Genomic DNA, 12,200 nt, shown 5'->3' with positions numbered 1-12,200 from the left:
GAGGAACTAGTCAAGCTGTGGCTACTCTAACTGTCATGCAATGGGAGAAGCTCATAAAAGTCTTTTGCTCAGCCCACAAGTAAGAGGATCTGCCTACACCATGCCTGTTAGCATGGAGGGGCCAGGTCTGAACTTAGTGCCTGGCAGAACTTAAAAGAGAATGCTGCCCTTTTTACCTCCTGCCCCCTGCACTGCCTCTGTTCCCATTCTTCACAGTGAAATTCAACTCTAGACACCTGTGCACTGAAAGGTATTCTGATGGTTATGACTGTTACCATATGGAGAAGTAGAATGCACAGAGTGAGGGGTGGATTCTGGCTTTAGATGCTGGCTTAGAAGTCCAGCTCTGCCACAAACAACTTTTTTAGGTTCCAGTGCTTCAGTTTACTCAGTTGTGGAAACCCCCCTCTTATAGGGCTTCAAGGGAGTGAAGATTATTTAACTATAAGGCTCTCACAAACTAAAATCTCACTCATGAACAAATAGCCCATAAAGACCTATATATTTTGAAGAGGCTGAATTTATAGTTGAGAAGCTTTCCCCCAAAACTCTAGCACCAATTGGTTTTAATGGAAAATTTTGCCAAACATTTAAAGATGACAATAACAATTTTACATGATCTTTTCCAGAAAATAGAAGAAGGGGCAATTCTTAACTTATTTTCTGAGGCCAGCTTACCCTGATACTAAAATCACAAATAGACAATGTAAAGAAAGAAGACTATAGGTCAATATTCCCAATGAATATAGACACAAAATACTTCAACAAAATGGTAAATTGAATCCAGAAATATGTAAAAAAAAATACACAACAACCAAGTAGGAATGCAAATTGATTCATTATTCAGTGATCAATGTAATATAGCATATTAGGTTTAAAAGAAAAAAGTACATAATCATATCAACTGATGCTGAAAAAATGTGACAAAATTTAACATTGATTCACAACAAAAACTCTCAGCAAGCCAGTAATATAAAGGCTTTTTCTTAACCTGATAAAGGATTCTCTCTCTCTCTCCTCCTCCTCTTTCTCTTTCATACACACACACACACACACACACACACACACACACCCCACAACCAAATCATGCTTGGTAACAGAATAAATGTTTTCCCCCCTAAGTTCAAGAACTGAGCAAGAAGGTAAACTCTTACTATACCTTTCAATATTATAATGGAAATTGTAGCCAGTGCAATAATGCAAGAAAAATAGAAGACATACAGATAGGAAAAATTGAAATAAAACTGTCCCTACTCACAGATGACCTGATTTGTCCACATAGAGAATCCTACAGAATTTAAATAAATACTCTTGGAACTACTTAATGAGTTTAGCAAGGTTGCAGGATACAATGTTAACACACAAACCCCCACTGAATTTTTATATACTAGTAATAAAGAACTAAATGCTGAAATTTGAAAAATAATGTTTTAGAAATTAAAACACTTGTGTATTTCACATAAGTAACAAAAATATTCAGGATTACTAGGGTAAAAATTACAAAATATTGATGAAAGAAAGTAAAAATCTAATTAAATGTAGAAACATACCATGACCATGAGTTGGAAGACTCAGTATGGTTAAGATGTCAGCTCTTCCCAAATTGGTCTAAAGATCAATGTAATTCCAATAAAAATTCCAACAGGATTATGCATGTATATGAATAAACAGATTCCAAAATTTATGTTGAAAGGAAAAGAAACTATAAATACAAAAAAATTTAAAAATAAAAATAAAATTGGAGGATTCATGCTTCCCAATTTTAAAACTTATCATGTAATAATTACAATATGTGATATTGGCAAAGGGACAAATACCTAGATCAGTGAAACAGAAAGTAGAATCCAGAAACAGATCCACATAACTATGGTCAATATAGTCCATTAGTTTTTGAAAAAAGTTAGAGAATGTTCAATGGAAAAACAGTAAAGTTTCAAGAAATGATGTTGCAACAGTTGGTTGCCCATATGCAAACAAAACTGAATCTTAACTTAGTGAAATTACCTCAGATTAACTCAAAATTAATGATAGATATGAATATAAAATATGAAACCATTAAACTTTTCAAAGAAAACAGGAGAAAATCTTCATGACTTTGAATTAGACAAAAATACAATCCTTAAAGAAAATACTTACAAATTGGGCTTCAACAAAATTTAAAATTTTTGCCCCGTAAAAACAACTGTTGAGAATGAAAGACAAGGTACAGGCTAGAAGAAAATATTTGCAAATCACATACTCAACAAAGTACTAGTATCCAGAATCTATAAAGAACTCAAGGTCAATAGTAAGAAAGCAAACAATGCAATTAAAAAATGCCCAAAAGATTTAATAAAACATTTTACTATAGAAGTTATATAGTTGGCAGATGAGCCCACAGAGAGTTGCTCTGCATTATTAGTCACCAGGAAAATGCTAATTAAAATCACAATCAGATACCACTACAGTTATTAGAATTTCTAAAATTAAAAAAAAAACCAACAAAACATAAAGACCAATAATACAAAGATTTGGCAAGGATGTGAAACAACTAAGAGTACTCATATATTGTTGGTGAGAATTTGAAACAATGCATTTACTCTGAAAAACTGTGGCAATTTCTTATAAAATTAATCAGTACGTATGACCCAGCATTTCCCCAACCAGGTATTTACCCTAGAAAAACAAAAACTTATGTTCACACAAAAACTTGTTCATGTATGCTTATAGCTGCTCTATTCATAATTGCAAAAGCAGGAAAAAAAATCCAGAGATCTTTTAGTGGGTAGATGGATAAAGAGATTGTGGCACATCTTTCCTTGGTTGATGTGTCTCAGTGGATTGAGCACTGGCCTGCTAACCAAAGGGTCCCTGTTTCGATTCTCAGTCAGAGCACAGGGCCTCGGTTGCAGGCCATGTCCGCAGTAGGGGGCACATGAGAGGCAACCACACATTGATGTTTCTCTCCCTGTCATTCTATCTCCATTCCCTTCTCTCTAAAAATAAATAAATAAAATCTCTAAAACATGTTTAAAAAAGAAACTGTGGCACATCTTGTAATGGCATGCTATTAAGCATAAAGAGGACAAATCTATGAATATGTGTAACAATGTGGATGAATCTCAAAAGCATTTTGCTGGGGCAAAGAAACCAATCTCAAAAGTGCACATAATGGATAATTGTATTTATATGACATACTGGAGAAGCCACAACTATAGGTAGAGATCACAGATCAGTGTTTGTCAGGGATGGGGGTGGGGAAGGTTTGAAGGGAAGAGAGTAGCTGTTTGAGTATCTGGAGTGCTAGAACTATCTATGTCCTTACTGTGGTGGTGGTTAGGCGAAGCTGCACATATGTTAGAGCTCAAAGAACTGTCTACACACAAAAAAGGCAATTTTATTGTAGATAAATTTAAGTTTTTTAAAAATCTTAGAAATATTTGGGACTCTATATTCTATTTCTGTCTCTCTGACCTCAGTTGCTTGCTCAGCCCAATGTGGAAGTCTGTGACTTTTTCATGCCACCCATTCTTCAGCCCTGTTTTGCCTTGTAAAGGTCATCCAAATGTATACCATGTGGGCACTGCTGTGGTATGTATGCATGTCTACCATGTGTGTGCACATTTGCACACTTCAGGAAATAACTGCACAAGGTCGTATGTCAGAAAAATTGTCTTAGTGCAGTTAAGTTAAAATCTAATTAAAAAAAGGATAGCCTGATTGGGGGAGCCTGTGTTCTGATCATATGTTTATCAATGACTTCTCCTCATGGTGGATTGCCAGATTTAGCAAATAAAATTACAAAATGTCCAGTTACATTTGAGCTTGAGATAAGCAATAGGTAGTTTTTAGTATGCATGTCCCACATGTTGCATAGCTCTGTATTTTATAATATTTGGTAATTCTATCCCATAGGCCTGAATAACTAATAAAGTTTCCTTTGTCCATGACCCCTAATTAGTCTTTTGGAACTAATTTAAGCCAAGTCAATGCTTATTCCTGCATACCTTTGTTTGTTCACTCATTCAGTAAATACATTGAGAGCCTACTATGCATCAAAATTCTGTGTTGCACAGATGAGCAATAAATATGGCTAGTCTTCAAGTTCAAAGAGCTAAAATCTAGATTGTTACTGATTCTGGCCACCAGATTCCCCTGAGCACCCAAAAGCCTGGGCTGTCTTTTGTGTCTCTTATATTTAACACAAAGTTCAGATCCAGGAGGCCAAATGCATCAAGCAAGGGTTAGAGGAGCTGTGTATAGGGAGGCTGCTTCCAGGAGACTGGAGATCCAGTCAGTTCATTGTAGCTGAGCCTGCTCCCCATAGCCCATTTGCACCATGATAAGAAGCCCTATCAGTTCTGATGAATGATGGGGAGGAAGCAGCATGGAGCTGTCTGCAGAATACTTCTCTATTAAGGAGCTTCTCTCCAACAGAAGCTTTGGCTCTAAATCTGTTCGTCACTCACCTCCACAGCTAAGTAAGGGCTGGCTGGGATAATGTACTTCACCTCCTCCCCAATGTGTTTTAGTCTCCAGAAAGTTCTAGGTCAGATAGAACATGATCAGCCCCAATCCTTCCATGCTTCTCCTAAGGGCCACCCTACCTGACTGGGCCCCTTGCATTTGGTTATGGAGGGCAAGGTGTGTTGTGTTGCTCAGCATCCATTCTGGACCTAAGCTACTGAATATTACTAGAAGCAGACCACTGACAGGACATCCCTTCTCTCATTCAACTCTCAATGGTCAACATCCTGCCCAGGCCTGCTAGCAAAAGAAGTGTGAAAGAGAAGATCTTTAGAAACAACTTACACTAGTTAGATGGCCTATTATCAGTTCACAGAATTCTTAAGTGTGGGGCCAACCTATGCAAGAGAAGGTGACAATTATAGACAGGAGAGATGTAAATAGATTGCTGGATGAATGGATGGGCAGACCAAAGGACAGGTGATTGGATGGATAGACAAATAATAGATTACATTTTACATGAACAGCTCAGGAAGCCAAATATGAGAAGTTTCTAAATGTACAATGTCTTTTCCTCTTGTACAATTTGTTTTTATACTTTGGAAAAACTGAGCCAGTTGGTTTAACTTTAATTTCTAATTAATTTTTTTGATCTAGTCATTGTGAATCAAACAGCATGGTGGGACACCCCATGGATATCTAAATTAAAAATGTAATGGAAATCTATATTTAATGCCATCAAAATATTTGCAAGCATTCCAGTTGTAAGATCATTATCATCACTATGATAATAGAATTTATCTGATGCTTTATGCTCATGTATTGTTATGTTTTTAAGTGAAACAGTTTTGGATATATATGATATTTTTAAACATCTTGCTAATGTGACCTCATAATAATTTCATTCTTTTGACTGATGCATTGAGACACAGGATAGACACACTGTAGAACTGAAACCTCAAATTTGCTTTTTCATCATCAATACTCAGGACTAACTTCATGCAAGGTTCAAGCCATGTGGATGAGAAATACCATTTGCTTATGGGCCATCTCTCAAGGGAAAGTGATGCAAACCTCCCTCTATAAAGTCACTCATTCAAAAGTCATTGCATTTATTCTCTCCCACAATTCTCCTGAGACCCATTCACTAGACATGTAACAGACCAGCCTCACCTCTGCTGTGATTTCCTTCATAGCTCCAAATCATTCATTGTGTCCTCCACCCCTCCCTAGAATGAGCTGCATGTTCACACAAGAAGCCACATGGCAGGTAGAGATGTGGGGTGGTCACCACAGAGCCCTCTGTGGAGTGGGTATGTCCAGAACCTCTGGTCAGACCTCTATAATAGACATTAATGTTTGACTCAGGCAAAGTCTGCATGGGGGGAAAGAATAACCACTTGTCTGGTGCCCACTTTGGTTTAGGAGCTATGTGCTCTGCTAGTTGCTCTACAGTGTTATCTGGTTTTTGGAGTATAGACTCACTAGGAATGTAAACATGAAGTGCTTTAATTTTTTTTTTCTACTCCTGCCTCACTGTATTATGTTAGGGAAAGGAAAGACTGCTAGGACAGGGATGACCTAGAGGCAGAAAGATTTCTGTGGTGCTCCCAAGATAGCAGCACCAGACACACTTGGAAGAATTGATGGAGATGACAAAGATAGGTTGGAAAGAGATGTAGACAGTAGGAATGGAGTCTTACAGAAGCCCTGCCTGATAAGGGTCTCCCAACATTAATTTGAGGTATATTACATAATGTCAAGAGCCACTTACCATCACTCAGTCAGGTCACATGTACCAAATTAACTGTTGCAAGCATGCTGCTGGGCTCTTCCTGCATCTCTAATCTCCATAGCATCTATGCCAAGTGTCAATCCTTTTTTTTTAAAATAAGAGAATTGAGGCTCAGAGAAGTCAAGTGACTTCCTGAAGATCACACAGACAACACAACACAACCACAGATGTGTCTGATACCTAAGCTATGATCTTGTCAGTACATTTTTCTGCTTCTCTCTTTTCTGCCTTCTGTTGCTGTTGCCCAAGCAGTAGGAAATGCCTTGACCTGAAGGACTCAGTGCTGGGCCCAAGGACTCCAAGGAGTAGCAGGTAATCTGGAGCACTAGCACTCCCAGGGCAAGTGCTGCCTCTCTGACAAAAAATTATGGCTGCCTGCCCCACATGTCCTTTTTTAGGTGTGTGCTGTTTTGGGTCACCCATGGGCTCTCTGACATTGGAACCAAGGAGAGTCACAGAGTTCTCTGAGTGACCAGTTTCTTGCTTGGGTCCATTCTAGTTTGGTGTGGGCTAGTGAGGGACCTGAGGAGGCATTCACCACAGACCGCCTAAAGGAGACTGGAGTACTCTCAGCTGAGGTAGCCAGTCAACCTTACGGACAGTGAGGAGAAGGAGGTGCAATTTCTGTCCAAAGTCCCTGCAGGGATAACTAATGTAGATGTCCCAATGACTTTTTGAAGGGACCACATCCAAATCAGGGTTCCCAAAGAAACCATTTCAGCTGGACCCAATACTTATTCACTCCACTACCTAAGGGCTAATGTGTGGGGAGCTCATTTTTGTAGAAACATATATGCATGCATATATCTAAACATATCTACATAATGTGAATTTTAAAGATATTTTAATAGCATTAATAGAGTCATTTAACTATAAGAGCTTGGAGATCAGCAGTGAGGGGGAGGAAAGGTGAAAGGGAAGGGTAGAAAGAGGGAGAAAAGAGATAAAGAGAGAGACAGAGAGAGAGAGAGAGAGAGAGAGAGAGAGAGAGAGAGAGAGAGAGAAGCAGTTTAAAGGGTACACATCATGCCACCGGTCAGTTCGTTTACTAAGCATGTGTCTCAAGTGAGCAGTGATGGATACAGGTATTGATTGTTGCTCAGCCCTTCCAGTCCCCATGGGCCCCATAGTGAGTGTAAAGATATAGGTTTTTCATGCAGCCTGGCCTGAAACATTAGTCCACTCATTCCCAGGTGCTCAGAGCAGCAGAGCCCTCCTCTGCACTGGGAGCTGTGGTCTCTGTGGTGGCCCTGAGAGGCTGCATGCAGGCCACCAGAAGTTAGACATTCACCATGTAGGCTCCCTTTAAAGTCTAACTGCTATACCATCCACTTCCACTTTTCTCAAACAACAGCCTCCCCCATGTGTCTGTCTTTTGATGCTATTCCCTGCCCCCTGCCCTAACACACATTCTTCACACCACCCCTTGGAGGCACCTCAAGCCTTCTCTTTACAGAGCAACCTCCCACTTACCATTTCATTCTGTCACCACAGATCTCCTTTGGGCAAGAATAGTCCCCGTACCCAGAGATAAGGATGCCGGTGGTGCTACGGCAGGGAGAGTGACTTATGCACTCACACAGCTTGCTTTGTCCCAGAATTTCTGGATGAAGCATTTTCCATGATATCTCAGCCTCAGCAAGCAAGCTGTCTATATGGAAATCGTTGGGTTCATGTCCTTTGGTAATTATCAGGCTAATTTGAAGGTGCTGAAAAAGCCATGTTGATGGCTTTTGAGCACCTTTCTGGAGAATATGCGTGTGCAGCTTTGTCTACCCCTAACAGTATTTGCTTCTCCATCACCAGTGGAGCTCTGTACATGGACTGCCAGGGAAGCTATTATCTGTCAACTACCCCCTTTACCCTAGCTGAAAATAAAAATTCAACTTTTATTTGGAGCAAACGTTCCCAGGGGGTCACATGGCCCAATAACAAAAGATGATGATTTCTTATTGGTTTAATAGCATCCATTCTGTAATTCTGAATGTGTTCTGTTTTAATTGCATCTGTTAAAAGAACAAAAGGGAATAGGTGCCTTACAATTAAAGTAAAATATTAAGATTATTAATTTAACAGACCAGGAATGCCCTGTTCATCAACCAACACATTCAAAACACACAAGTGAATCTCAACACACAGGAAAGTATAGGAACCACAGTCAGTCCTGGCACCTTTAATTTCCATGAGGAGAGCAATAATTCAATTTCAACAATATGGTTTAAGTGCTGCTACTTAAAACCACATACATCACTGTGCTTTCTCCTCACAGCCATGGCCTCCCTTACAGATATGGAAACTGGAGTTCATAGAAACTACTTGGGAAGGGAAAAACACCGAGTTTTGACCCACATGCACTGCTGTCAGCTCCCCACGTACCATCCAGGAGACCCCGGACAGCCTCCTGACCTCACTGAGCTTTAGGTCTCCTTCTGTAGATAGGATACTAGAAACACCTGCTTCTGAAGGGTGAGGTGAGGGTAGGTGGGGACCTCAAACACCTCTGTTGGGACTTTGTGTAAGGGGAGTTGGAAGAGGAGCTATGGCATAGCTGATCCATGGTGGAACCAGTCTTAGGGATTCCACCAGGGAGAAACCAGGTTCAGAGTCTACACCCCAGAGTGCTTGTTTACTCAGGTACCCCTGCCTTGTCTGTGCAGACTTTGGATTACTTTATCCTGGAGGACAAAGGGTCATACCTTCTTTGAGGCACAAGCCCTCCAGAATCACAGAGTGGGGGCAGTTCTTTTCATGCCCTGTGGCGTGTGTATTCTACCCACAACTCCATGTGGCCCCAGTAAGAACTTACTGAGAATAGGCATGGCACAGTCCCTGGTGTACACTGGCAGGTACCCAGGTGTGGTATCCCCTCTGCTGTTAGGTAGCTCCCAGCTCTAAAGAAGGCTTTTCTGTAAATCCACCAACCTATGAAGCTGAGAGATACTTTGGAGGGAAGCCCTGAAGATCGGGTATAAAGGGACAACTTAACTTTCCATGGCTCTTTCGAAAATGAAGGCTCTGTTCACCTTCTAGAGGAAAATGAACAAATGTATAAGGCCAGGTGGCAATAAAGCTAGAGAAAGAAGGGGGACAAAAGAAATGGTGGCACTAGGGAGATGTACTTCTTAGGAGAGGCTGACCAGGAAGGACAGCTGAACAGATACTGAGGGAAGTGAGGATTCAGGGAGCTGGGGAGGGTGTTCCAGATAGAGGAAACATCAGATGGAAAGGCAGAGGGGAAGGGAGAAACAACAAGTGGAGGAGGAGGAAGAGGAGAGACGATGGAAGGAAGGAGAAAAGGACGGAGGGAAAGAAAGACAAAGAGGAGGAAGAAAGGAAGGTCGGGGCATAATTTAGGAAAACAAAATGAGGGCAGACATGATCAGGCTTATTTTTCAAATGATCCTCTAACTATTGTCAGAAGAATCCCCAGGGCATGTCAAACCAAGGAGAAAAAGCCAGTGTCTGCATTTCTCCCAAGGTGGACACAGACAGGATTTTGACCTCTGTCTTCTGAGTTATACCTGAGATAGGAGGAAACCCAGCCCTGAGGCTAGCATTAGCCATTGAATTGTACTGGGCTGGCCCTTCTCTTCTCTGAGTGTGTGCTCACAAATAGGGTCTGGAGTCCACCAGGGAGCTACCATGTGCTGACCCCGTAATCCAGCCCACTAAGTGGGTGTACCTGGGGGCAATAGAAGTAGCCCAGACATGGAAGGAAGTAGACCAGGCTGGATTGGAAGCTACCTCTTCCACGTACTCCCTGAGGCCATGGCCAACCCACCTGCTCCTCTTCTATCTATACTTGCCTTGCTGATCTACACTCGATTCCTTGGTGATATCACCTAGTAACAAACATGCATTCACATACTCACAATTCCACTTCCTTTTTGATTAGATGAATTCTGTGAAGTCTGTTCATTTCCTGTGTATATAAAAGTGCTCAGTAGAAGGCAGGCATATGGGCAGCAGGCAACAAATAGGTTTTGAGGCTAATGGAACTAAGCTTCACACTCTCACCTTCACTGCCAACCTGGTTTTAATCATGAGCTCAACTTACAGATATGCAAAATGGTTTAGAAAAATGCAGGTTGTTGTGAAGAGTATTGAGGTGATGACTATATCTTATGACTAATGTGTAGTGGGTACCCAGTGATCTGGCTCCTGCAGTCATTGCCTTTGGATGGTAAATAATTCTGGTAGGTTCATCAAACAGCACTGTCATGATTGCCTCCCTCAAATTAGCAGCCCAGGAAACTCCCCACTGGTCATTAATCCCAGATATAGGACTTGTGGAACAATCTTTGCTGATTCCCAAGCACAAAACTCTTTGCCATCTTTTAAACACAGATTATTAATAATAGTATTAATAAGAATAAATGTAAATATAATGATAGCAATTTGCAGATATGATTATACCTTTATCCACTTTTAACCTCTAAAGCTCACTATGGCCCAAGCTACTCACTTGCTCATTCATTCATTCATGCATGCATTCATTCAACAATTGGTATTTGCATCATTTTGTTGGTCAGGTCCAGTCAGAAGATATGCAGTGAATAAGACAAATACTGTCATGTTTCTCATGAAGCTCCCATTTTAGGAGAAAGCAAATCAAACAATAAAAACAAAACAAAAAGATCCAAGAATTCAGAAAATAAAATCTGTTGGTATGGGAAGGAATGCCAAGAGTCAGGAAGAGACTAGTTAGGGAGAGCTAATTTAAAATGAGATGGTTAGGGAAGTCCTCTCTGAAGTGGCCTTAGAGCCACACAGGAGGATCTGGGGAAGAACACCTCAGAAGAGGGCATACCAAGTGCAAAGCCCTCACAGTAGGGAGATGCTAGAGGTGTTTAAGAAAAAGGAAATGTGGTGTTGGGGGGTGGGGCAGTCAGAGCAGGAGCTGGAAGAAAGAAGGTAGAAGATGTGGGCAGAGCTGGGGGAAAGTTTAAAAGGCTTACCCTGACTGCAGGAAGGCAACAGAGATAGGGAGGGGAGAGTAGATGAAGACAGGCTGGTTGCAAGCAGAAAAAGAAGGGAACATGTACTGAGGGGCAGGGGAGGCAGGGGACAACAGTACATATTCAAGATATGTGGCTGAAGCAGAACTGATTGAACAGTCTTGTGATTGCATATATGGGTCAAAAATGCCAGAGCAGACAATTACTAGTGGACCTGGTGTTTTTTATATATTTTGTATTGAGCCTACTTTATAGATAGAACACTGAGCCTCCAGAGCATATCCCTTGTCAAAGTCACACACTATACAAGCAGAGCCAACATCAGCTCGGTTCCCTTGTCTGTGGATTTAATTGCCATTGGGCTTTTCTATAAAAGTTTGATGTTACAACATCCTGTGATAAATTTGTCTCTCTGGGATAACAAGGAAGCTGCTAACTCATCATGTTTTCTGAACACTAGCCTAAGGTGAGCTGGATCTTATGGGAACTTTAATCCAGGCTAAGGCCCATTTTTAAGGCTCATGCCTCACAGGAAAGAAAGCATTCATGTGTTATCAGAGCCTGTTCTGGGAGTTGAGATGAGCTCTGTTGTGTGACACTGGTAGAGAGCTTGAAAATTAAAAATCGGTAATGAACTAAAAGCTGGTGATGGATTGTACAGGATGGTAGTCCATCATGCCCATTTGGGGAGGTATGGTTCAGTTGTACACCTTGTGTTCTAGGGATACCAGGGACTAGGACACATCTGTCTTTGGCCTCCCCCATCACCCAGATGATGGGTGGAGATCAGAGCATGGTCACTGTTCCCTCTCCTCAGCATTGCTAGCCATGGAGCATTGGGAAGATGAAGCTGGAGCTACCAAGTGCCAGGCCATAAAATTCAGTCTCTAGACAACTGTGGGGCTGAGGCACTCTGCAGAGAGGACAGTGGCAGTCTTAGCACCTCCCTTCTACCGTTCCAGGCTGAGGCTTAGGTCCAGATATTACATGTAACTCTCATA

The 12,200-nt window shown here is 41.2% G+C and overlaps 1 protein-coding gene across 3 annotated transcripts in view; it reads left to right on the top strand.

Annotated features, from left to right (window-relative positions):
* WDFY4 (WDFY family member 4) overlaps positions 1 to 12,200 on the top strand; it is a 345,693-nt gene that overhangs the window by 263,706 nt on the left and 69,787 nt on the right. The gene's annotated exons all lie outside the window — the stretch shown is intronic.

This window comes from Phyllostomus hastatus, unplaced genomic scaffold (genome assembly GCF_019186645.2).
Source record: "Phyllostomus hastatus isolate PE091 unplaced genomic scaffold, TTU_PhHast_1.1 phas_contig_38, whole genome shotgun sequence".
NCBI lineage: Eukaryota > Metazoa > Chordata > Mammalia > Chiroptera > Phyllostomidae > Phyllostomus > Phyllostomus hastatus.
This window is presented reverse-complemented; position numbering and strand designations above follow the sequence as displayed.